General features: G+C 45.3%; 24 non-coding genes across 24 annotated transcripts; all 24 read right to left on the reverse strand.

Annotated features, from left to right (window-relative positions):
- Positions 1-802: 802 nt before the first annotated feature.
- LOC146775266 (U5 spliceosomal RNA) lies at positions 803-917 on the reverse strand. The gene has a single exon (XR_014973146.1). It is a non-coding gene; the product is annotated as a U5 spliceosomal RNA (small nuclear RNA).
- An 865-nt stretch (positions 918-1782) lies between these two features.
- LOC146775267 (U5 spliceosomal RNA) lies at positions 1783-1897 on the reverse strand. The gene has a single exon (XR_014973630.1). It is a non-coding gene; the product is annotated as a U5 spliceosomal RNA (small nuclear RNA).
- Positions 1898-2749: 852 nt separating this feature from the next.
- LOC146775268 (U5 spliceosomal RNA) lies at positions 2750-2864 on the reverse strand. The gene has a single exon (XR_014973147.1). It is a non-coding gene; the product is annotated as a U5 spliceosomal RNA (small nuclear RNA).
- Positions 2865-3716: 852 nt separating this feature from the next.
- On the reverse strand, positions 3717-3831 carry LOC146775269 (U5 spliceosomal RNA). The gene has a single exon (XR_014973735.1). It is a non-coding gene; the product is annotated as a U5 spliceosomal RNA (small nuclear RNA).
- Positions 3832-4670: 839 nt separating this feature from the next.
- Positions 4671-4785, reverse strand: LOC146775270 (U5 spliceosomal RNA). The gene has a single exon (XR_014973149.1). It is a non-coding gene; the product is annotated as a U5 spliceosomal RNA (small nuclear RNA).
- An 852-nt stretch (positions 4786-5637) lies between these two features.
- On the reverse strand, positions 5638-5752 carry LOC146775271 (U5 spliceosomal RNA). The gene has a single exon (XR_014973150.1). It is a non-coding gene; the product is annotated as a U5 spliceosomal RNA (small nuclear RNA).
- Positions 5753-6604: 852 nt separating this feature from the next.
- Positions 6605-6719, reverse strand: LOC146775272 (U5 spliceosomal RNA). Its single transcript, XR_014973151.1, has one exon. It is a non-coding gene; the product is annotated as a U5 spliceosomal RNA (small nuclear RNA).
- An 852-nt stretch (positions 6720-7571) lies between these two features.
- LOC146775273 (U5 spliceosomal RNA) lies at positions 7572-7686 on the reverse strand. Its single transcript, XR_014973152.1, has one exon. It is a non-coding gene; the product is annotated as a U5 spliceosomal RNA (small nuclear RNA).
- An 852-nt stretch (positions 7687-8538) lies between these two features.
- LOC146775274 (U5 spliceosomal RNA) lies at positions 8539-8653 on the reverse strand. Its single transcript, XR_014973153.1, has one exon. It is a non-coding gene; the product is annotated as a U5 spliceosomal RNA (small nuclear RNA).
- Positions 8654-9505: 852 nt separating this feature from the next.
- Positions 9506-9620, reverse strand: LOC146775275 (U5 spliceosomal RNA). The gene has a single exon (XR_014973736.1). It is a non-coding gene; the product is annotated as a U5 spliceosomal RNA (small nuclear RNA).
- An 839-nt stretch (positions 9621-10459) lies between these two features.
- On the reverse strand, positions 10460-10574 carry LOC146775276 (U5 spliceosomal RNA). Its single transcript, XR_014973154.1, has one exon. It is a non-coding gene; the product is annotated as a U5 spliceosomal RNA (small nuclear RNA).
- Positions 10575-11426: 852 nt separating this feature from the next.
- LOC146775277 (U5 spliceosomal RNA) lies at positions 11427-11541 on the reverse strand. Its single transcript, XR_014973155.1, has one exon. It is a non-coding gene; the product is annotated as a U5 spliceosomal RNA (small nuclear RNA).
- Positions 11542-12393: 852 nt separating this feature from the next.
- On the reverse strand, positions 12394-12508 carry LOC146775278 (U5 spliceosomal RNA). Its single transcript, XR_014973738.1, has one exon. It is a non-coding gene; the product is annotated as a U5 spliceosomal RNA (small nuclear RNA).
- An 839-nt stretch (positions 12509-13347) lies between these two features.
- On the reverse strand, positions 13348-13462 carry LOC146775279 (U5 spliceosomal RNA). Its single transcript, XR_014973156.1, has one exon. It is a non-coding gene; the product is annotated as a U5 spliceosomal RNA (small nuclear RNA).
- An 852-nt stretch (positions 13463-14314) lies between these two features.
- LOC146775280 (U5 spliceosomal RNA) lies at positions 14315-14429 on the reverse strand. Its single transcript, XR_014973157.1, has one exon. It is a non-coding gene; the product is annotated as a U5 spliceosomal RNA (small nuclear RNA).
- An 852-nt stretch (positions 14430-15281) lies between these two features.
- Positions 15282-15396, reverse strand: LOC146775281 (U5 spliceosomal RNA). The gene has a single exon (XR_014973158.1). It is a non-coding gene; the product is annotated as a U5 spliceosomal RNA (small nuclear RNA).
- Positions 15397-16235: 839 nt separating this feature from the next.
- LOC146775282 (U5 spliceosomal RNA) lies at positions 16236-16350 on the reverse strand. Its single transcript, XR_014973160.1, has one exon. It is a non-coding gene; the product is annotated as a U5 spliceosomal RNA (small nuclear RNA).
- An 852-nt stretch (positions 16351-17202) lies between these two features.
- On the reverse strand, positions 17203-17318 carry LOC146775283 (U5 spliceosomal RNA). The gene has a single exon (XR_014972604.1). It is a non-coding gene; the product is annotated as a U5 spliceosomal RNA (small nuclear RNA).
- An 852-nt stretch (positions 17319-18170) lies between these two features.
- Positions 18171-18285, reverse strand: LOC146775284 (U5 spliceosomal RNA). Its single transcript, XR_014973161.1, has one exon. It is a non-coding gene; the product is annotated as a U5 spliceosomal RNA (small nuclear RNA).
- Positions 18286-19150: 865 nt separating this feature from the next.
- Positions 19151-19265, reverse strand: LOC146775285 (U5 spliceosomal RNA). The gene has a single exon (XR_014973162.1). It is a non-coding gene; the product is annotated as a U5 spliceosomal RNA (small nuclear RNA).
- An 852-nt stretch (positions 19266-20117) lies between these two features.
- On the reverse strand, positions 20118-20232 carry LOC146775286 (U5 spliceosomal RNA). Its single transcript, XR_014973163.1, has one exon. It is a non-coding gene; the product is annotated as a U5 spliceosomal RNA (small nuclear RNA).
- Positions 20233-21084: 852 nt separating this feature from the next.
- LOC146775287 (U5 spliceosomal RNA) lies at positions 21085-21199 on the reverse strand. Its single transcript, XR_014973164.1, has one exon. It is a non-coding gene; the product is annotated as a U5 spliceosomal RNA (small nuclear RNA).
- Positions 21200-22051: 852 nt separating this feature from the next.
- On the reverse strand, positions 22052-22166 carry LOC146775288 (U5 spliceosomal RNA). The gene has a single exon (XR_014973165.1). It is a non-coding gene; the product is annotated as a U5 spliceosomal RNA (small nuclear RNA).
- Positions 22167-23018: 852 nt separating this feature from the next.
- Positions 23019-23133, reverse strand: LOC146775289 (U5 spliceosomal RNA). The gene has a single exon (XR_014973166.1). It is a non-coding gene; the product is annotated as a U5 spliceosomal RNA (small nuclear RNA).
- Positions 23134-23320: the final 187 nt, after the last annotated feature.

Genomic DNA, 23320 nt, shown 5'->3' on the forward strand with positions numbered 1-23320 from the left:
ATTGCGAGGGTGAGGACCTGAAAGGTATTTTCAGGCTCTAAGAAAGAGGGCGAGAACCAGGCCGGTGGGCAAAACAGGCCAACATTTCAAAGTCTCTGCTCAAGGTACAAAAAGGTGGACTGTTCACATGTGTATGTCTGGGAATATGCAAATTTCTTTTGTACTCACCTCAGCTCATTAGGAGTTGTCGGGGCTGCTGGGGAAGGGGAACAGGAAATGTGAATCAGGCTTTTAGTTAAGTGGCACTGTAGGCCTTTTGTCCCCTAGCCATTTTACGCTTTCAACACGCTCTACACATAGCCATGCACCGTATGTGCCTTTTTCACACGTACTTTCATTAAACCTGAATATAGAAGGATATATCTGTCTAGGCTGGAGACACGTGAAACAAGTCTGACGTGCCCCTTCAAGTCTACCTGAGAGGAAGCTGACTCAGGATTGGCGACCTCTCAGGGCACCTCTAACGGGCACAAATAACGGGCAAGCCCTATGAAAAGCACAGCATGAGTCTTGGTCCCACCTTTAAAAAGGAGGGTGACCTCTGGGATCTGGCAGCAGGATCTTTGGGAGATAAGAAAATATACTGCCTGCGATCGTGAAGTTTCAAGTCAGTCAAGAAAAGCAATCTCATGCACTGCACAAGCTCTTTCCCATGAGGCACCTCTCCTGCACTCTGTTTATGCAAATGAGCAAGCAGAGAGCTCAGGAATAAAACACCAAACTCATGTCCCCCAAAAAAGCAGCAGACAATTGCTGGATATTCCCCAACTTCTAATGCTTTTCTTTTAAACAAATGATAAACAGCCTCACCTGTGGCAAGGCTTAAAAAAATTGAATAAACTCTTAAATGTTCCTCTCCACGGAAATCTTTAGTAAAAGGCGAAAGATTTTTTCGTTTTGAAGAGAAACCAGAGTAAGTGACAATATAGCTCTCTAGGGTAAGTGGCGGCACATCAAAGACCCTGTCATTGCGAGGGTGAGGACCTGAAAGGTATTTTCAGGCTCTAAGAAAGAGGGCGAGAACCAGGCCGGTGGGCAAAACAGGCCAACATTTCAAAGTCTCTGCTCAAGGTACAAAAAGGTGGACTGTTCACATGTGTATGTCTGGGAATATGCAAATTTCTTTTGTACTCACCTCAGCTCATTAGGAGTTGTCGGGGCTGCTGGGGAAGGGGAACAGGAAATGTGAATCAGGCTTTTAGTTAAGTGGCACTGTAGGCCTTTTGTCCCCTAGCCATTTTACGCTTTCAACACGCTCTACACATAGCCATGCACCGTATGTGCCTTTTTCACACGTACTTTCATTAAACCTGAATATAGAAGGATATATCTGTCTAGGCTGGAGACACGTGAAACAAGTCTGACGTGCCCCTTCAAGTCTACCTGAGAGGAAGCTGACTCAGGATTGGCGACCTCTCAGGGCACCTCGAACGGGCACAAATAACGGGCACAAATAACGGGCAAGCCCTATGAAAAGCACAGCATGAGTCTTGGTCCCACCTTTAAAAAGGAGGGTGACCTCTGGGATCTGGCAGCAGGATCTTTGGGAGATAAGAAAATATACTGCCTGCGATCGTGAAGTTTCAAGTCAGTCAAGAAAAGCAATCTCATGCACTGCACAAGCTCTTTCCCATGAGGCACCTCTCCTGCACTCTGTTTATGCAAATGAGCAAGCAGAGAGCTCAGGAATAAAACACCAAACTCATGTCCCCCAAAAAAGCAGCAGACAATTGCTGGATATTCCCCAACTTCTAATGCTTTTCTTTTAAACAAATGATAAACAGCCTCACCTGTGGCAAGGCTTTAAAAAATTGAATAAACTCTTAAATGTTCCTCTCCACGGAAATCTTTAGTAAAAGGCGAAAGATTTTTTCGTTTTGAAGAGAAACCAGAGTAAGTGACAATATAGCTCTCTAGGGTAAGTGGCGGCACATCAAAGACCCTGTCATTGCGAGGGTGAGGACCTGAAAGGTATTTGCAGGCTCTAAGAAAGAGGGCGAGAACCAGGCCGGTGGGCAAAACAGGCCAACATTTCAAAGTCTCTGCTCAAGGTACAAAAAGGTGGACTGTTCACATGTGTATGTCTGGGAATATGCAAATTTCTTTTGTACTCACCTCAGCTCATTAGGAGTTGTCGGGGCTGCTGGGGAAGGGGAACAGGAAATGTGAATCAGGCTTTTAGTTAAGTGGCACTGTAGGCCTTTTGTCCCCTAGCCATTTTACGCTTTTAACACGCTCTACACATAGCCATGCACCGTATGTGCCTTTTTCACACGTACTTTCATTAAACCTGAATATAGAAGGATATATCTGTCTAGGCTGGAGACACGTGAAACAAGTCTGACGTGCCCCTTCAAGTCTACCTGAGAGGAAGCTGACTCAGGATTGGCGACCTCTCAGGGCACCTCGAACGGGCACAAATAACGGGCAAGCCCTATGAAAAGCACAGCATGAGTCTTGGTCCCACCTTTAAAAAGGAGGGTGACCTCTGGGATCTGGCAGCAGGATCTTTGGGAGATAAGAAAATATACTGCCTGCGATCGTGAAGTTTCAAGTCAGTCAAGAAAAGCAATCTCATGCACTGCACAAGCTCTTTCCCATGAGGCACCTCTCCTGCACTCTGTTTATGCAAATGAGCAAGCAGAGAGCTCAGGAATAAAACACCAAACTTATGTCCCCCAAAAAAGCAGCAGACAATTGCTGGATATTCCCCAACTTCTAATGCTTTTCTTTTAAACAAATGATAAACAGCCTCACCTGTGGCAAGGCTTAAAAAAATTGAATAAACTCTTAAATGTTCCTCTCCACGGAAATCTTTAGTAAAAGGCGAAAGATTTTTTCGTTTTGAAGAGAAACCAGAGTAAGTGACAATATAGCTCTCTAGGGTAAGTGGCGGCACATCAAAGACCCTGTCATTGCGAGGGTGAGGACCTGAAAGGTATTTTCAGGCTCTAAGAAAGAGGGCGAGAACCAGGCCGGTGGGCAAAACAGGCCAACATTTCAAAGTCTCTGCTCAAGGTACAAAAAGGTGGACTGTTCACATGTGTATGTCTGGGAATATGCAAATTTCTTTTGTACTCACCTCAGCTCATTAGGAGTTGTCGGGGCTGCTGGGGAAGGGGAACAGCAAATGTGAATCAGGCTTTTAGTTAAGTGGCACTGTAGGCCTTTTGTCCCCTAGCCATTTTACGCTTTCAACACGCTCTACACATAGCCATGCACCGTATGTGCCTTTTTCACACGTACTTTCATTAAACCTGAATATAGAAGGATATATCTGTCTAGGCTGGAGACACGTGAAACAAGTCTGACGTGCCCCTTCAAGTCTACCTGAGAGGAAGCTGACTCAGGATTGGGGACCTCTCAGGGCACCTCGAACGGGCACAAATAACGGGCAAGCCCTATGAAAAGCACAGCATGAGTCTTGGTCCCACCTTTAAAAAGGAGGGTGACCTCTGGGATCTGGCAGCAGGATCTTTGGGAGATAAGAAAATATACTGCCTGCGATCGTGAAGTTTCAAGTCAGTCAAGAAAAGCAATCTCATGCACTGCACAAGCTCTTTCCCATGAGGCACCTCTCCTGCACTCTGTTTATGCAAATGAGCAAGCAGAGAGCTCAGGAATAAAACACCAAACTCATGTCCCCCAAAAAAGCAGCAGGCAATTGCTGGATATTCCCCAACTTCTAATGCTTTTCTTTTAAACAAATGATAAACAGCCTCACCTGTGGCAAGGCTTAAAAAAATTGAATAAACTCATAAATGTTCCTCTCCACGGAAATCTTTAGTAAAAGGCGAAAGATTTTTTCGTTTTGAAGAGAAACCAGAGTAAGTGACAATATAGCTCTCTAGGGTAAGTGGCGGCACATCAAAGACCCTGTCATTGCGAGGGTGAGGACCTGAAAGGTATTTTCAGGCTCTAAGAAAGAGGGCGAGAACCAGGCCGGTGGGCAAAACAGGCCAACATTTCAAAGTCTCTGCTCAAGGTACAAAAAGGTGGACTGTTCACATGTGTATGTCTGGGAATATGCAAATTTCTTTTGTACTCACCTCAGCTCATTAGGAGTTGTCGGGGCTGCTGGGGAAGGGGAACAGGAAATGTGAATCAGGCTTTTAGTTAAGTGGCACTGTAGGCCTTTTGTCCCCTAGCCATTTTACGCTTTCAACACGCTCTACACATAGCCATGCACCGTATGTGCCTTTTTCACACGTACTTTCATTAAACCTGAATATAGAAGGATATATCTGTCTAGGCTGGAGACACGTGAAACAAGTCTGACGTGCCCCTTCAAGTCTACCTGAGAGGAAGCTGACTCAGGATTGGCGACCTCTCAGGGCACCTCGAACGGGCAAGCCCTATGAAAAGCACAGCATGAGTCTTGGTCCCACCTTTAAAAAGGAGGGTGACCTCTGGGATCTGGCAGCAGGATCTTTGGGAGATAAGAAAATATACTGCCTGCGATCGTGAAGTTTCAAGTCAGTCAAGAAAAGCAATCTCATGCACTGCACAAGCTCTTTCCCATGAGGCACCTCTCCTGCACTCTGTTTATGCAAATGAGCAAGCAGAGAGCTCAGGAATAAAACACCAAACTCATGTCCCCCAAAAAAGCAGCAGACAATTGCTGGATATTCCCCAACTTCTAATGCTTTTCTTTTAAACAAATGATAAACAGCCTCACCTGTGGCAAGGCTTAAAAAAATTGAATAAACTCTTAAATGTTCCTCTCCACGGAAATCTTTAGTAAAAGGCGAAAGATTTTTTCGTTTTGAAGAGAAACCAGAGTAAGTGACAATATAGCTCTCTAGGGTAAGTGGCGGCACATCAAAGACCCTGTCATTGCGAGGGTGAGGACCTGAAAGGTATTTTCAGGCTCTAAGAAAGAGGGCGAGAACCAGGCCGGTGGGCAAAACAGGCCAACATTTCAAAGTCTCTGCTCAAGGTACAAAAAGGTGGACTGTTCACATGTGTATGTCTGGGAATATGCAAATTTCTTTTGTACTCACCTCAGCTCATTAGGAGTTGTCGGGGCTGCTGGGGAAGGGGAACAGGAAATGTGAATCAGGCTTTTAGTTAAGTGGCACTGTAGGCCTTTTGTCCCCTAGCCATTTTACGCTTTCAACACGCTCTACACATAGCCATGCACCGTATGTGCCTTTTTCACACGTACTTTCATTAAACCTGAATATAGAAGGATATATCTGTCTAGGCTGGAGACACGTGAAACAAGTCTGACGTGCCCCTTCAAGTCTACCTGAGAGGAAGCTGACTCAGGATTGGCGACCTCTCAGGGCACCTCGAACGGGCACAAATAACGGGCAAGCCCTATGAAAAGCACAGCATGAGTCTTGGTCCCACCTTTAAAAAGGAGGGTGACCTCTGGGATCTGGCAGCAGGATCTTTGGGAGATAAGAAAATATACTGCCTGCGATCGTGAAGTTTCAAGTCAGTCAAGAAAAGCAATCTCATGCACTGCACAAGCTCTTTCCCATGAGGCACCTCTCCTGCACTCTGTTTATGCAAATGAGCAAGCAGAGAGCTCAGGAATAAAACACCAAACTTATGTCCCCCAAAAAAGCAGCAGACAATTGCTGGATATTCCCCAACTTCTAATGCTTTTCTTTTAAACAAATGATAAACAGCCTCACCTGTGGCAAGGCTTAAAAAAATTGAATAAACTCTTAAATGTTCCTCTCCACGGAAATCTTTAGTAAAAGGCGAAAGATTTTTTCGTTTTGAAGAGAAACCAGAGTAAGTGACAATATAGCTCTCTAGGGTAAGTGGCGGCACATCAAAGACCCTGTCATTGCGAGGGTGAGGACCTGAAAGGTATTTTCAGGCTCTAAGAAAGAGGGCGAGAACCAGGCCGGTGGGCAAAACAGGCCAACATTTCAAAGTCTCTGCTCAAGGTACAAAAAGGTGGACTGTTCACATGTGTATGTCTGGGAATATGCAAATTTCTTTTGTACTCACCTCAGCTCATTAGGAGTTGTCGGGGCTGCTGGGGAAGGGGAACAGGAAATGTGAATCAGGCTTTTAGTTAAGTGGCACTGTAGGCCTTTTGTCCCCTAGCCATTTTACGCTTTCAACACGCTCTACACATAGCCATGCACCGTATGTGCCTTTTTCACACGTACTTTCATTAAACCTGAATATAGAAGGATATATCTGTCTAGGCTGGAGACACGTGAAACAAGTCTGACGTGCCCCTTCAAGTCTACCTGAGAGGAAGCTGACTCAGGATTGGCGACCTCTCAGGGCACCTCTAACGGGCACAAATAACGGGCAAGCCCTATGAAAAGCACAGCATGAGTCTTGGTCCCACCTTTAAAAAGGAGGGTGACCTCTGGGATCTGGCAGCAGGATCTTTGGGAGATAAGAAAATATACTGCCTGCGATCGTGAAGTTTCAAGTCAGTCAAGAAAAGCAATCTCATGCACTGCACAAGCTCTTTCCCATGAGGCACCTCTCCTGCACTCTGTTTATGCAAATGAGCAAGCAGAGAGCTCAGGAATAAAACACCAAACTCATGTCCCCCAAAAAAGCAGCAGACAATTGCTGGATATTCCCCAACTTCTAATGCTTTTCTTTTAAACAAATGATAAACAGCCTCACCTGTGGCAAGGCTTAAAAAAATTGAATAAACTCTTAAATGTTCCTCTCCACGGAAATCTTTAGTAAAAGGCGAAAGATTTTTTCGTTTTGAAGAGAAACCAGAGTAAGTGACAATATAGCTCTCTAGGGTAAGTGGCGGCACATCAAAGACCCTGTCATTGCGAGGGTGAGGACCTGAAAGGTATTTTCAGGCTCTAAGAAAGAGGGCGAGAACCAGGCCGGTGGGCAAAACAGGCCAACATTTCAAAGTCTCTGCTCAAGGTACAAAAAGGTGGACTGTTCACATGTGTATGTCTGGGAATATGCAAATTTCTTTTGTACTCACCTCAGCTCATTAGGAGTTGTCGGGGCTGCTGGGGAAGGGGAACAGGAAATGTGAATCAGGCTTTTAGTTAAGTGGCACTGTAGGCCTTTTGTCCCCTAGCCATTTTACGCTTTCAACACGCTCTACACATAGCCATGCACCGTATGTGCCTTTTTCACACGTACTTTCATTAAACCTGAATATAGAAGGATATATCTGTCTAGGCTGGAGACACGTGAAACAAGTCTGACGTGCCCCTTCAAGTCTACCTGAGAGGAAGCTGACTCAGGATTGGCGACCTCTCAGGGCACCTCGAACGGGCACAAATAACGGGCAAGCCCTATGAAAAGCACAGCATGAGTCTTGGTCCCACCTTTAAAAAGGAGGGTGACCTCTGGGATCTGGCAGCAGGATCTTTGGGAGATAAGAAAATATACTGCCTGCGATCGTGAAGTTTCAAGTCAGTCAAGAAAAGCAATCTCATGCACTGCACAAGCTCTTTCCCATGAGGCACCTCTCCTGCACTCTGTTTATGCAAATGAGCAAGCAGAGAGCTCAGGAATAAAACACCAAACTCATGTCCCCCAAAAAAGCAGCAGACAATTGCTGGATATTCCCCAACTTCTAATGCTTTTCTTTTAAACAAATGATAAACAGCCTCACCTGTGGCAAGGCTTAAAAAAATTGAATAAACTCTTAAATGTTCCTCTCCACGGAAATCTTTAGTAAAAGGCGAAAGATTTTTTCGTTTTGAAGAGAAACCAGAGTAAGTGACAATATAGCTCTCTAGGGTAAGTGGCGGCACATCAAAGACCCTGTCATTGCGAGGGTGAGGACCTGAAAGGTATTTGCAGGCTCTAAGAAAGAGGGCGAGAACCAGGCCGGTGGGCAAAACAGGCCAACATTTCAAAGTCTCTGCTCAAGGTACAAAAAGGTGGACTGTTCACATGTGTATGTCTGGGAATATGCAAATTTCTTTTGTACTCACCTCAGCTCATTAGGAGTTGTCGGGGCTGCTGGGGAAGGGGAACAGGAAATGTGAATCAGGCTTTTAGTTAAGTGGCACTGTAGGCCTTTTGTCCCCTAGCCATTTTACGCTTTTAACACGCTCTACACATAGCCATGCACCGTATGTGCCTTTTTCACACGTACTTTCATTAAACCTGAATATAGAAGGATATATCTGTCTAGGCTGGAGACACGTGAAACAAGTCTGACGTGCCCCTTCAAGTCTACCTGAGAGGAAGCTGACTCAGGATTGGCGACCTCTCAGGGCACCTCGAACGGGCACAAATAACGGGCAAGCCCTATGAAAAGCACAGCATGAGTCTTGGTCCCACCTTTAAAAAGGAGGGTGACCTCTGGGATCTGGCAGCAGGATCTTTGGGAGATAAGAAAATATACTGCCTGCGATCGTGAAGTTTCAAGTCAGTCAAGAAAAGCAATCTCATGCACTGCACAAGCTCTTTCCCATGAGGCACCTCTCCTGCACTCTGTTTATGCAAATGAACAAGCAGAGAGCTCAGGAATAAAACACCAAACTTATGTCCCCCAAAAAAGCAGCAGACAATTGCTGGATATTCCCCAACTTCTAATGCTTTTCTTTTAAACAAATGATAAACAGCCTCACCTGTGGCAAGGCTTAAAAAAATTGAATAAACTCTTAAATGTTCCTCTCCACGGAAATCTTTAGTAAAAGGCGAAAGATTTTTTCGTTTTGAAGAGAAACCAGAGTAAGTGACAATATAGCTCTCTAGGGTAAGTGGCGGCACATCAAAGACCCTGTCATTGCGAGGGTGAGGACCTGAAAGGTATTTTCAGGCTCTAAGAAAGAGGGCGAGAACCAGGCCGGTGGGCAAAACAGGCCAACATTTCAAAGTCTCTGCTCAAGGTACAAAAAGGTGGACTGTTCACATGTGTATGTCTGGGAATATGCAAATTTCTTTTGTACTCACCTCAGCTCATTAGGAGTTGTCGGGGCTGCTGGGGAAGGGGAACAGCAAATGTGAATCAGGCTTTTAGTTAAGTGGCACTGTAGGCCTTTTGTCCCCTAGCCATTTTACGCTTTCAACACGCTCTACACATAGCCATGCACCGTATGTGCCTTTTTCACACGTACTTTCATTAAACCTGAATATAGAAGGATATATCTGTCTAGGCTGGAGACACGTGAAACAAGTCTGACGTGCCCCTTCAAGTCTACCTGAGAGGAAGCTGACTCAGGATTGGGGACCTCTCAGGGCACCTCGAACGGGCACAAATAACGGGCAAGCCCTATGAAAAGCACAGCATGAGTCTTGGTCCCACCTTTAAAAAGGAGGGTGACCTCTGGGATCTGGCAGCAGGATCTTTGGGAGATAAGAAAATATACTGCCTGCGATCGTGAAGTTTCAAGTCAGTCAAGAAAAGCAATCTCATGCACTGCACAAGCTCTTTCCCATGAGGCACCTCTCCTGCACTCTGTTTATGCAAATGAGCAAGCAGAGAGCTCAGGAATAAAACACCAAACTCATGTCCCCCAAAAAAGCAGCAGGCAATTGCTGGATATTCCCCAACTTCTAATGCTTTTCTTTTAAACAAATGATAAACAGCCTCACCTGTGGCAAGGCTTAAAAAAATTGAATAAACTCATAAATGTTCCTCTCCACGGAAATCTTTAGTAAAAGGCGAAAGATTTTTTCGTTTTGAAGAGAAACCAGAGTAAGTGACAATATAGCTCTCTAGGGTAAGTGGCGGCACATCAAAGACCCTGTCATTGCGAGGGTGAGGACCTGAAAGGTATTTTCAGGCTCTAAGAAAGAGGGCGAGAACCAGGCCGGTGGGCAAAACAGGCCAACATTTCAAAGTCTCTGCTCAAGGTACAAAAAGGTGGACTGTTCACATGTGTATGTCTGGGAATATGCAAATTTCTTTTGTACTCACCTCAGCTCATTAGGAGTTGTCGGGGCTGCTGGGGAAGGGGAACAGGAAATGTGAATCAGGCTTTTAGTTAAGTGGCACTGTAGGCCTTTTGTCCCCTAGCCATTTTACGCTTTCAACACGCTCTACACATAGCCATGCACCGTATGTGCCTTTTTCACACGTACTTTCATTAAACCTGAATATAGAAGGATATATCTGTCTAGGCTGGAGACACGTGAAACAAGTCTGACGTGCCCCTTCAAGTCTACCTGAGAGGAAGCTGACTCAGGATTGGCGACCTCTCAGGGCACCTCGAACGGGCAAGCCCTATGAAAAGCACAGCATGAGTCTTGGTCCCACCTTTAAAAAGGAGGGTGACCTCTGGGATCTGGCAGCAGGATCTTTGGGAGATAAGAAAATATACTGCCTGCGATCGTGAAGTTTCAAGTCAGTCAAGAAAAGCAATCTCATGCACTGCACAAGCTCTTTCCCATGAGGCACCTCTCCTGCACTCTGTTTATGCAAATGAGCAAGCAGAGAGCTCAGGAATAAAACACCAAACTCATGTCCCCCAAAAAAGCAGCAGACAATTGCTGGATATTCCCCAACTTCTAATGCTTTTCTTTTAAACAAATGATAAACAGCCTCACCTGTGGCAAGGCTTAAAAAAATTGAATAAACTCTTAAATGTTCCTCTCCACGGAAATCTTTAGTAAAAGGCGAAAGATTTTTTCGTTTTGAAGAGAAACCAGAGTAAGTGACAATATAGCTCTCTAGGGTAAGTGGCGGCACATCAAAGACCCTGTCATTGCGAGGGTGAGGACCTGAAAGGTATTTTCAGGCTCTAAGAAAGAGGGCGAGAACCAGGCCGGTGGGCAAAACAGGCCAACATTTCAAAGTCTCTGCTCAAGGTACAAAAAGGTGGACTGTTCACATGTGTATGTCTGGGAATATGCAAATTTCTTTTGTACTCACCTCAGCTCATTAGGAGTTGTCGGGGCTGCTGGGGAAGGGGAACAGGAAATGTGAATCAGGCTTTTAGTTAAGTGGCACTGTAGGCCTTTTGTCCCCTAGCCATTTTACGCTTTCAACACGCTCTACACATAGCCATGCACCGTATGTGCCTTTTTCACACGTACTTTCATTAAACCTGAATATAGAAGGATATATCTGTCTAGGCTGGAGACACGTGAAACAAGTCTGACGTGCCCCTTCAAGTCTACCTGAGAGGAAGCTGACTCAGGATTGGCGACCTCTCAGGGCACCTCTAACGGGCACAAATAACGGGCAAGCCCTATGAAAAGCACAGCATGAGTCTTGGTCCCACCTTTAAAAAGGAGGGTGACCTCTGGGATCTGGCAGCAGGATCTTTGGGAGATAAGAAAATATACTGCCTGCGATCGTGAAGTTTCAAGTCAGTCAAGAAAAGCAATCTCATGCACTGCACAAGCTCTTTCCCATGAGGCACCTCTCCTGCACTCTGTTTATGCAAATGAGCAAGCAGAGAGCTCAGGAATAAAACACCAAACTTATGTCCCCCAAAAAAGCAGCAGACAATTGCTGGATATTCCCCAACTTCTAATGCTTTTCTTTTAAACAAATGATAAACAGCCTCACCTGTGGCAAGGCTTAAAAAAATTGAATAAACTCTTAAATGTTCCTCTCCACGGAAATCTTTAGTAAAAGGCGAAAGATTTTTTCGTTTTGAAGAGAAACCAGAGTAAGTGACAATATAGCTCTCTAGGGTAAGTGGCGGCACATCAAAGACCCTGTCATTGCGAGGGTGAGGACCTGAAAGGTATTTTCAGGCTCTAAGAAAGAGGGCGAGAACCAGGCCGGTGGGCAAAACAGGCCAACATTTCAAAGTCTCTGCTCAAGGTACAAAAAGGTGGACTGTTCACATGTGTATGTCTGGGAATATGCAAATTTCTTTTGTACTCACCTCAGCTCATTAGGAGTTGTCGGGGCTGCTGGGGAAGGGGAACAGCAAATGTGAATCAGGCTTTTAGTTAAGTGGCACTGTAGGCCTTTTGTCCCCTAGCCATTTTACGCTTTCAACACGCTCTACACATAGCCATGCACCGTATGTGCCTTTTTCACACGTACTTTCATTAAACCTGAATATAGAAGGATATATCTGTCTAGGCTGGAGACACGTGAAACAAGTCTGACGTGCCCCTTCAAGTCTACCTGAGAGGAAGCTGACTCAGGATTGGGGACCTCTCAGGGCACCTCGAACGGGCACAAATAACGGGCAAGCCCTATGAAAAGCACAGCATGAGTCTTGGTCCCACCTTTAAAAAGGAGGGTGACCTCTGGGATCTGGCAGCAGGATCTTTGGGAGATAAGAAAATATACTGCCTGCGATCGTGAAGTTTCAAGTCAGTCAAGAAAAGCAATCTCATGCACTGCACAAGCTCTTTCCCATGAGGCACCTCTCCTGCACTCTGTTTATGCAAATGAGCAAGCAGAGAGCTCAGGAATAAAACACCAAACTCATGTCCCCCAAAAAAGCAGCAGGCAATTGCTGGATATTCCCCAACTTCTAATGCTTTTCTTTTAAACAAATGATAAACAGCCTCACCTGTGGCAAGGCTTAAAAAAATTGAATAAACTCATAAATGTTCCTCTCCACGGAAATCTTTAGTAAAAGGCGAAAGATTTTTTCGTTTTGAAGAGAAACCAGAGTAAGTGACAATATAGCTCTCTAGGGTAAGTGGCGGCACATCAAAGACCCTGTCATTGCGAGGGTGAGGACCTGAAAGGTATTTTCAGGCTCTAAGAAAGAGGGCGAGAACCAGGCCGGTGGGCAAAACAGGCCAACATTTCAAAGTCTCTGCTCAAGGTACAAAAAGGTGGACTGTTCACATGTGTATGTCTGGGAATATGCAAATTTCTTTTGTACTCACCTCAGCTCATTAGGAGTTGTCGGGGCTGCTGGGGAAGGGGAACAGGAAATGTGAATCAGGCTTTTAGTTAAGTGGCACTGTAGGCCTTTTGTCCCCTAGCCATTTTACGCTTTCAACACGCTCTACACATAGCCATGCACCGTATGTGCCTTTTTCACACGTACTTTCATTAAACCTGAATATAGAAGGATATATCTGTCTAGGCTGGAGACACGTGAAACAAGTCTGACGTGCCCCTTCAAGTCTACCTGAGAGGAAGCTGACTCAGGATTGGCGACCTCTCAGGGCACCTCGAACGGGCAAGCCCTATGAAAAGCACAGCATGAGTCTTGGTCCCACCTTTAAAAAGGAGGGTGACCTCTGGGATCTGGCAGCAGGATCTTTGGGAGATAAGAAAATATACTGCCTGCGATCGTGAAGTTTCAAGTCAGTCAAGAAAAGCAATCTCATGCACTGCACAAGCTCTTTCCCATGAGGCACCTCTCCTGCACTCTGTTTATGCAAATGAGCAAGCAGAGAGCTCAGGAATAAAACACCAAACTCATGTCCCCCAAAAAAGCAGCAGACAATTGCTGGATATTCCCCAACTTCTAATGCTTTTCTTTTAAACAAATGATAAACAGCCTCACCTGTGGCAAGGCTTAAAAAAATTGAATAAACTCTTAAATGTTCCTCTCCACGGAAATCTTTAGTAAAAGGCGAAAGATTTTTTCGTTTTGAAGAGAAACCAGAGTAAGTGACAATATAGCTCTCTAGGGTAAGTGGCGGCACATCAAAGACCCTGTCATTGCGAGGGTGAGGACCTGAAAGGTATTTTCAGGCTCTAAGAAAGAGGGCGAGAACCAGGCCGGTGGGCAAAACAGGCCAACATTTCAAAGTCTCTGCTCAAGGTACAAAAAGGTGGACTGTTCACATGTGTATGTCTGGGAATATGCAAATTTCTTTTGTACTCACCTCAGCTCATTAGGAGTTGTCGGGGCTGCTGGGGAAGGGGAACAGGAAATGTGAATCAGGCTTTTAGTTAAGTGGCACTGTAGGCCTTTTGTCCCCTAGCCATTTTACGCTTTCAACACGCTCTACACATAGCCATGCACCGTATGTGCCTTTTTCACACGTACTTTCATTAAACCTGAATATAGAAGGATATATCTGTCTAGGCTGGAGACACGTGAAACAAGTCTGACGTGCCCCTTCAAGTCTACCTGAGAGGAAGCTGACTCAGGATTGGCGACCTCTCAGGGCACCTCGAACGGGCACAAATAACGGGCAAGCCCTATGAAAAGCACAGCATGAGTCTTGGTCCCACCTTTAAAAAGGAGGGTGACCTCTGGGATCTGGCAGCAGGATCTTTGGGAGATAAGAAAATATACTGCCTGCGATCGTGAAGTTTCAAGTCAGTCAAGAAAAGCAATCTCATGCACTGCACAAGCTCTTTCCCATGAGGCACCTCTCCTGCACTCTGTTTATGCAAATGAGCAAGCAGAGAGCTCAGGAATAAAACACCAAACTTATGTCCCCCAAAAAAGCAGCAGACAATTGCTGGATATTCCCCAACTTCTAATGCTTTTCTTTTAAACAAATGATAAACAGCCTCACCTGTGGCAAGGCTTAAAAAAATTGAATAAACTCTTAAATGTTCCTCTCCACGGAAATCTTTAGTAAAAGGCGAAAGATTTTTTCGTTTTGAAGAGAAACCAGAGTAAGTGACAATATAGCTCTCTAGGGTAAGTGGCGGCACATCAAAGACCCTGTCATTGCGAGGGTGAGGACCTGAAAGGTATTTTCAGGCTCTAAGAAAGAGGGCGAGAACCAGGCCGGTGGGCAAAACAGGCCAACATTTCAAAGTCTCTGCTCAAGGTACAAAAAGGTGGACTGTTCACATGTGTATGTCTGGGAATATGCAAATTTCTTTTGTACTCACCTCAGCTCATTAGGAGTTGTCGGGGCTGCTGGGGAAGGGGAACAGGAAATGTGAATCAGGCTTTTAGTTAAGTGGCACTGTAGGCCTTTTGTCCCCTAGCCATTTTACGCTTTCAACACGCTCTACACATAGCCATGCACCGTATGTGCCTTTTTCACACGTACTTTCATTAAACCTGAATATAGAAGGATATATCTGTCTAGGCTGGAGACACGTGAAACAAGTCTGACGTGCCCCTTCAAGTCTACCTGAGAGGAAGCTGACTCAGGATTGGCGACCTCTCAGGGCACCTCTAACGGGCACAAATAACGGGCAAGCCCTATGAAAAGCACAGCATGAGTCTTGGTCCCACCTTTAAAAAGGAGGGTGACCTCTGGGATCTGGCAGCAGGATCTTTGGGAGATAAGAAAATATACTGCCTGCGATCGTGAAGTTTCAAGTCAGTCAAGAAAAGCAATCTCATGCACTGCACAAGCTCTTTCCCATGAGGCACCTCTCCTGCACTCTGTTTATGCAAATGAGCAAGCAGAGAGCTCAGGAATAAAACACCAAACTCATGTCCCCCAAAAAAGCAGCAGACAATTGCTGGATATTCCCCAACTTCTAATGCTTTTCTTTTAAACAAATGATAAACAGCCTCACCTGTGGCAAGGCTTAAAAAAATTGAATAAACTCTTAAATGTTCCTCTCCACGGAAATCTTTAGTAAAAGGCGAAAGATTTTTTCGTTTTGAAGAGAAACCAGAGTAAGTGACAATATAGCTCTCTAGGGTAAGTGGCGGCACATCAAAGACCCTGTCATTGCGAGGGTGAGGACCTGAAAGGTATTTTCAGGCTCTAAGAAAGAGGGCGAGAACCAGGCCGGTGGGCAAAACAGGCCAACATTTCAAAGTCTCTGCTCAAGGTACAAAAAGGTGGACTGTTCACATGTGTATGTCTGGGAATATGCAAATTTCTTTTGTACTCACCTCAGCTCATTAGGAGTTGTCGGGGCTGCTGGGGAAGGGGAACAGGAAATGTGAATCAGGCTTTTAGTTAAGTGGCACTGTAGGCCTTTTGTCCCCTAGCCATTTTACGCTTTCAACACGCTCTACACATAGCCATGCACCGTATGTGCCTTTTTCACACGTACTTTCATTAAACCTGAATATAGAAGGATATATCTGTCTAGGCTGGAGACACGTGAAACAAGTCTGACGTGCCCCTTCAAGTCTACCTGAGAGGAAGCTGACTCAGGATTGGCGACCTCTCAGGGCACCTCGAACGGGCAAGCCCTATGAAAAGCACAGCATGAGTCTTGGTCCCACCTTTAAAAAGGAGGGTGACCTCTGGGATCTGGCAGCAGGATCTTTGGGAGATAAGAAAATATACTGCCTGCGATCGTGAAGTTTCAAGTCAGTCAAGAAAAGCAATCTCATGCACTGCACAAGCTCTTTCCCATGAGGCACCTCTCCTGCACTCTGTTTATGCAAATGAGCAAGCAGAGAGCTCAGGAATAAAACACCAAACTCATGTCCCCCAAAAAAGCAGCAGACAATTGCTGGATATTCCCCAACTTCTAATGCTTTTCTTTTAAACAAATGATAAACAGCCTCACCTGTGGCAAGGCTTAAAAAAATTGAATAAACTCTTAAATGTTCCTCTCCACGGAAATCTTTAGTAAAAGGCGAAAGATTTTTTCGTTTTGAAGAGAAACCAGAGTAAGTGACAATATAGCTCTCTAGGGTAAGTGGCGGCACATCAAAGACCCTGTCATTGCGAGGGTGAGGACCTGAAAGGTATTTTCAGGCTCTAAGAAAGAGGGCGAGAACCAGGCCGGTGGGCAAAACAGGCCAACATTTCAAAGTCTCTGCTCAAGGTACAAAAAGGTGGACTGTTCACATGTGTATGTCTGGGAATATGCAAATTTCTTTTGTACTCACCTCAGCTCATTAGGAGTTGTCGGGGCTGCTGGGGAAGGGGAACAGGAAATGTGAATCAGGCTTTTAGTTAAGTGGCACTGTAGGCCTTTTGTCCCCTAGCCATTTTACGCTTTCAACACGCTCTACACATAGCCATGCACCGTATGTGCCTTTTTCACACGTACTTTCATTAAACCTGAATATAGAAGGATATATCTGTCTAGGCTGGAGACACGTGAAACAAGTCTGACGTGCCCCTTCAAGTCTACCTGAGAGGAAGCTGACTCAGGATTGGCGACCTCTCAGGGCACCTCGAACGGGCACAAATAACGGGCAAGCCCTATGAAAAGCACAGCATGAGTCTTGGTCCCACCTTTAAAAAGGAGGGTGACCTCTGGGATCTGGCAGCAGGATCTTTGGGAGATAAGAAAATATACTGCCTGCGATCGTGAAGTTTCAAGTCAGTCAAGAAAAGCAATCTCATGCACTGCACAAGCTCTTTCCCATGAGGCACCTCTCCTGCACTCTGTTTATGCAAATGAGCAAGCAGAGAGCTCAGGAATAAAACACCAAACTTATGTCCCCCAAAAAAGCAGCAGACAATTGCTGGATATTCCCCAACTTCTAATGCTTTTCTTTTAAACAAATGATAAACAGCCTCACCTGTGGCAAGGCTTAAAAAAAATTGAATAAACTCTTAAATGTTCCTCTCCACGGAAATCTTTAGTAAAAGGCGAAAGATTTTTTCGTTTTGAAGAGAAACCAGAGTAAGTGACAATATAGCTCTCTAGGGTAAGTGGCGGCACATCAAAGACCCTGTCATTGCGAGGGTGAGGACCTGAAAGGTATTTTCAGGCTCTAAGAAAGAGGGCGAGAACCAGGCCGGTGGGCAAAACAGGCCAACATTTCAAAGTCTCTGCTCAAGGTACAAAAAGGTGGACTGTTCACATGTGTATGTCTGGGAATATGCAAATTTCTTTTGTACTCACCTCAGCTCATTAGGAGTTGTCGGGGCTGCTGGGGAAGGGGAACAGGAAATGTGAATCAGGCTTTTAGTTAAGTGGCACTGTAGGCCTTTTGTCCCCTAGCCATTTTACGCTTTCAACACGCTCTACACATAGCCATGCACCGTATGTGCCTTTTTCACACGTACTTTCATTAAACCTGAATATAGAAGGATATATCTGTCTAGGCTGGAGACACGTGAAACAAGTCTGACGTGCCCCTTCAAGTCTACCTGAGAGGAAGCTGACTCAGGATTGGCGACCTCTCAGGGCACCTCTAACGGGCACAAATAACGGGCAAGCCCTATGAAAAGCACAGCATGAGTCTTGGTCCCACCTTTAAAAAGGAGGGTGACCTCTGGGATCTGGCAGCAGGATCTTTGGGAGATAAGAAAATATACTGCCTGCGATCGTGAAGTTTCAAGTCAGTCAAGAAAAGCAATCTCATGCACTGCACAAGCTCTTTCCCATGAGGCACCTCTCCTGCACTCTGTTTATGCAAATGAGCAAGCAGAGAGCTCAGGAATAAAACACCAAACTCATGTCCCCCAAAAAAGCAGCAGACAATTGCTGGATATTCCCCAACTTCTAATGCTTTTCTTTTAAACAAATGATAAACAGCCTCACCTGTGGCAAGGCTTAAAAAAATTGAATAAACTCTTAAATGTTCCTCTCCACGGAAATCTTTAGTAAAAGGCGAAAGATTTTTTCGTTTTGAAGAGAAACCAGAGTAAGTGACAATATAGCTCTCTAGGGTAAGTGGCGGCACATCAAAGACCCTGTCATTGCGAGGGTGAGGACCTGAAAGGTATTTTCAGGCTCTAAGAAAGAGGGCGAGAACCAGGCCGGTGGGCAAAACAGGCCAACATTTCAAAGTCTCTGCTCAAGGTACAAAAAGGTGGACTGTTCACATGTGTATGTCTGGGAATATGCAAATTTCTTTTGTACTCACCTCAGCTCATTAGGAGTTGTCGGGGCTGCTGGGGAAGGGGAACAGGAAATGTGAATCAGGCTTTTAGTTAAGTGGCACTGTAGGCCTTTTGTCCCCTAGCCATTTTACGCTTTCAACACGCTCTACACATAGCCATGCACCGTATGTGCCTTTTTCACACGTACTTTCATTAAACCTGAATATAGAAGGATATATCTGTCTAGGCTGGAGACACGTGAAACAAGTCTGACGTGCCCCTTCAAGTCTACCTGAGAGGAAGCTGACTCAGGATTGGCGACCTCTCAGGGCACCTCGAACGGGCACAAATAACGGGCACAAATAACGGGCAAGCCCTATGAAAAGCACAGCATGAGTCTTGGTCCCACCTTTAAAAAGGAGGGTGACCTCTGGGATCTGGCAGCAGGATCTTTGGGAGATAAGAAAATATACTGCCTGCGATCGTGAAGTTTCAAGTCAGTCAAGAAAAGCAATCTCATGCACTGCACAAGCTCTTTCCCATGAGGCACCTCTCCTGCACTCTGTTTATGCAAATGAGCAAGCAGAGAGCTCAGGAATAAAACACCAAACTCATGTCCCCCAAAAAAGCAGCAGACAATTGCTGGATATTCCCCAACTTCTAATGCTTTTCTTTTAAACAAATGATAAACAGCCTCACCTGTGGCAAGGCTTAAAAAAATTGAATAAACTCTTAAATGTTCCTCTCCACGGAAATCTTTAGTAAAAGGCGAAAGATTTTTTCGTTTTGAAGAGAAACCAGAGTAAGTGACAATATAGCTCTCTAGGGTAAGTGGCGGCACATCAAAGACCCTGTCATTGCGAGGGTGAGGACCTGAAAGGTATTTGCAGGCTCTAAGAAAGAGGGCGAGAACCAGGCCGGTGGGCAAAACAGGCCAACATTTCAAAGTCTCTGCTCAAGGTACAAAAAGGTGGACTGTTCACATGTGTATGTCTGGGAATATGCAAATTTCTTTTGTACTCACCTCAGCTCATTAGGAGTTGTCGGGGCTGCTGGGGAAGGGGAACAGGAAATGTGAATCAGGCTTTTAGTTAAGTGGCACTGTAGGCCTTTTGTCCCCTAGCCATTTTACGCTTTTAACACGCTCTACACATAGCCATGCACCGTATGTGCCTTTTTCACACGTACTTTCATTAAACCTGAATATAGAAGGATATATCTGTCTAGGCTGGAGACACGTGAAACAAGTCTGACGTGCCCCTTCAAGTCTACCTGAGAGGAAGCTGACTCAGGATTGGCGACCTCTCAGGGCACCTCGAACGGGCACAAATAACGGGCAAGCCCTATGAAAAGCACAGCATGAGTCTTGGTCCCACCTTTAAAAAGGAGGGTGACCTCTGGGATCTGGCAGCAGGATCTTTGGGAGATAAGAAAATATACTGCCTGCGATCGTGAAGTTTCAAGTCAGTCAAGAAAAGCAATCTCATGCACTGCACAAGCTCTTTCCCATGAGGCACCTCTCCTGCACTCTGTTTATGCAAATGAGCAAGCAGAGAGCTCAGGAATAAAACACCAAACTTATGTCCCCCAAAAAAGCAGCAGACAATTGCTGGATATTCCCCAACTTCTAATGCTTTTCTTTTAAACAAATGATAAACAGCCTCACCTGTGGCAAGGCTTAAAAAAATTGAATAAACTCTTAAATGTTCCTCTCCACGGAAATCTTTAGTAAAAGGCGAAAGATTTTTTCGTTTTGAAGAGAAACCAGAGTAAGTGACAATATAGCTCTCTAGGGTAAGTGGCGGCACATCAAAGACCCTGTCATTGCGAGGGTGAGGACCTGAAAGGTATTTTCAGGCTCTAAGAAAGAGGGCGAGAACCAGGCCGGTGGGCAAAACAGGCCAACATTTCAAAGTCTCTGCTCAAGGTACAAAAAGGTGGACTGTTCACATGTGTATGTCTGGGAATATGCAAATTTCTTTTGTACTCACCTCAGCTCATTAGGAGTTGTCGGGGCTGCTGGGGAAGGGGAACAGCAAATGTGAATCAGGCTTTTAGTTAAGTGGCACTGTAGGCCTTTTGTCCCCTAGCCATTTTACGCTTTCAACACGCTCTACACATAGCCATGCACCGTATGTGCCTTTTTCACACGTACTTTCATTAAACCTGAATATAGAAGGATATATCTGTCTAGGCTGGAGACACGTGAAACAAGTCTGACGTGCCCCTTCAAGTCTACCTGAGAGGAAGCTGACTCAGGATTGGGGACCTCTCAGGGCACCTCGAACGGGCACAAATAACGGGCAAGCCCTATGAAAAGCACAGCATGAGTCTTGGTCCCACCTTTAAAAAGGAGGGTGACCTCTGGGATCTGGCAGCAGGATCTTTGGGAGATAAGAAAATATACTGCCTGCGATCGTGAAGTTTCAAGTCAGTCAAGAAAAGCAATCTCATGCACTGCACAAGCTCTTTCCCATGAGGCACCTCTCCTGCACTCTGTTTATGCAAATGAGCAAGCAGAGAGCTCAGGAATAAAACACCAAACTCATGTCCCCCAAAAAAGCAGCAGGCAATTGCTGGATATTCCCCAACTTCTAATGCTTTTCTTTTAAACAAATGATAAACAGCCTCACCTGTGGCAAGGCTTAAAAAAATTGAATAAACTCTTAAATGTTCCTCTCCACGGAAATCTTTAGTAAAAGGCGAAAGATTTTTTCGTTTTGAAGAGAAACCAGAGTAAGTGACAATATAGCTCTCTAGGGTAAGTGGCGGCACATCAAAGACCCTGTCATTGCGAGGGTGAGGACCTGAAAGGTATTTTCAGGCTCTAAGAAAGAGGGCGAGAACCAGGCCGGTGGGCAAAACAGGCCAACATTTCAAAGTCTCTGCTCAAGGTACAAAAAGGTGGACTGTTCACATGTGTATGTCTGGGAATATGCAAATTTCTTTTGTACTCACCTCAGCTCATTAGGAGTTGTCGGGGCTGCTGGGGAAGGGGAACAGGAAATGTGAATCAGGCTTTTAGTTAAGTGGCACTGTAGGCCTTTTGTCCCCTAGCCATTTTACGCTTTCAACACGCTCTACACATAGCCATGCACCGTATGTGCCTTTTTCACACGTACTTTCATTAAACCTGAATATAGAAGGATATATCTGTCTAGGCTGGAGACACGTGAAACAAGTCTGACGTGCCCCTTCAAGTCTACCTGAGAGGAAGCTGACTCAGGATTGGCGACCTCTCAGGGCACCTCTAACGGGCACAAATAACGGGCAAGCCCTATGAAAAGCACAGCATGAGTCTTGGTCCCACCTTTAAAAAGGAGGGTGACCTCTGGGATCTGGCAGCAGGATCTTTGGGAGATAAGAAAATATACTGCCTGCGATCGTGAAGTTTCAAGTCAGTCAAGAAAAGCAATCTCATGCACTGCACAAGCTCTTTCCCATGAGGCACCTCTCCTGCACTCTGTTTATGCAAATGAGCAAGCAGAGAGCTCAGGAATAAAACACCAAACTCATGTCCCCCAAAAAAGCAGCAGACAATTGCTGGATATTCCCCAACTTCTAATGCTTTTCTTTTAAACAAATGATAAACAGCCTCACCTGTGGCAAGGCTTAAAAAAATTGAATAAACTCTTAAATGTTCCTCTCCACGGAAATCTTTAGTAAAAGGCGAAAGATTTTTTCGTTTTGAAGAGAAACCAGAGTAAGTGACAATATAGCTCTCTAGGGTAAGTGGCGGCACATCAAAGACCCTGTCATTGCGAGGGTGAGGACCTGAAAGGTATTTTCAGGCTCTAAGAAAGAGGGCGAGAACCAGGCCGGTGGGCAAAACAGGCCAACATTTCAAAGTCTCTGCTCAAGGTACAAAAAGGTGGACTGTTCACATGTGTATGTCTGGGAATATGCAAATTTCTTTTGTACTCACCTCAGCTCATTAGGAGTTGTCGGGGCTGCTGGGGAAGGGGAACAGGAAATGTGAATCAGGCTTTTAGTTAAGTGGCACTGTAGGCCTTTTGTCCCCTAGCCATTTTACGCTTTCAACACGCTCTACACATAGCCATGCACCGTATGTGCCTTTTTCACACGTACTTTCATTAAACCTGAATATAGAAGGATATATCTGTCTAGGCTGGAGACACGTGAAACAAGTCTGACGTGCCCCTTCAAGTCTACCTGAGAGGAAGCTGACTCAGGATTGGCGACCTCTCAGGGCACCTCGAACGGGCACAAATAACGGGCAAGCCCTATGAAAAGCACAGCATGAGTCTTGGTCCCACCTTTAAAAAGGAGGGTGACCTCTGGGATCTGGCAGCAGGATCTTTGGGAGATAAGAAAATATACTGCCTGCGATCGTGAAGTTTCAAGTCAGTCAAGAAAAGCAATCTCATGCACTGCACAAGCTCTTTCCCATGAGGCACCTCTCCTGCACTCTGTTTATGCAAATGAGCAAGCAGAGAGCTCAGGAATAAAACACCAAACTCATGTCCCCCAAAAAAGCAGCAGACAATTGCTGGATATTCCCCAACTTCTAATGCTTTTCTTTTAAACAAATGATAAACAGCCTCACCTGTGGCAAGGCTTAAAAAAATTGAATAAACTCTTAAATGTTCCTCTCCACGGAAATCTTTAGTAAAAGGCGAAAGATTTTTTCGTTTTGAAGAGAAACCAGAGTAAGTGACAATATAGCTCTCTAGGGTAAGTGGCGGCACATCAAAGACCCTGTCATTGCGAGGGTGAGGACCTGAAAGGTATTTGCAGGCTCTAAGAAAGAGGGCGAGAACCAGGCCGGTGGGCAAAACAGGCCAACATTTCAAAGTCTCTGCTCAAGGTACAAAAAGGTGGACTGTTCACATGTGTATGT

The sequence above is a fragment of the Triturus cristatus genome, chromosome 12 (assembly GCF_964204655.1).
Source record: "Triturus cristatus chromosome 12, aTriCri1.1, whole genome shotgun sequence".
Taxonomy (NCBI): Eukaryota; Metazoa; Chordata; class Amphibia; order Caudata; family Salamandridae; genus Triturus; species Triturus cristatus.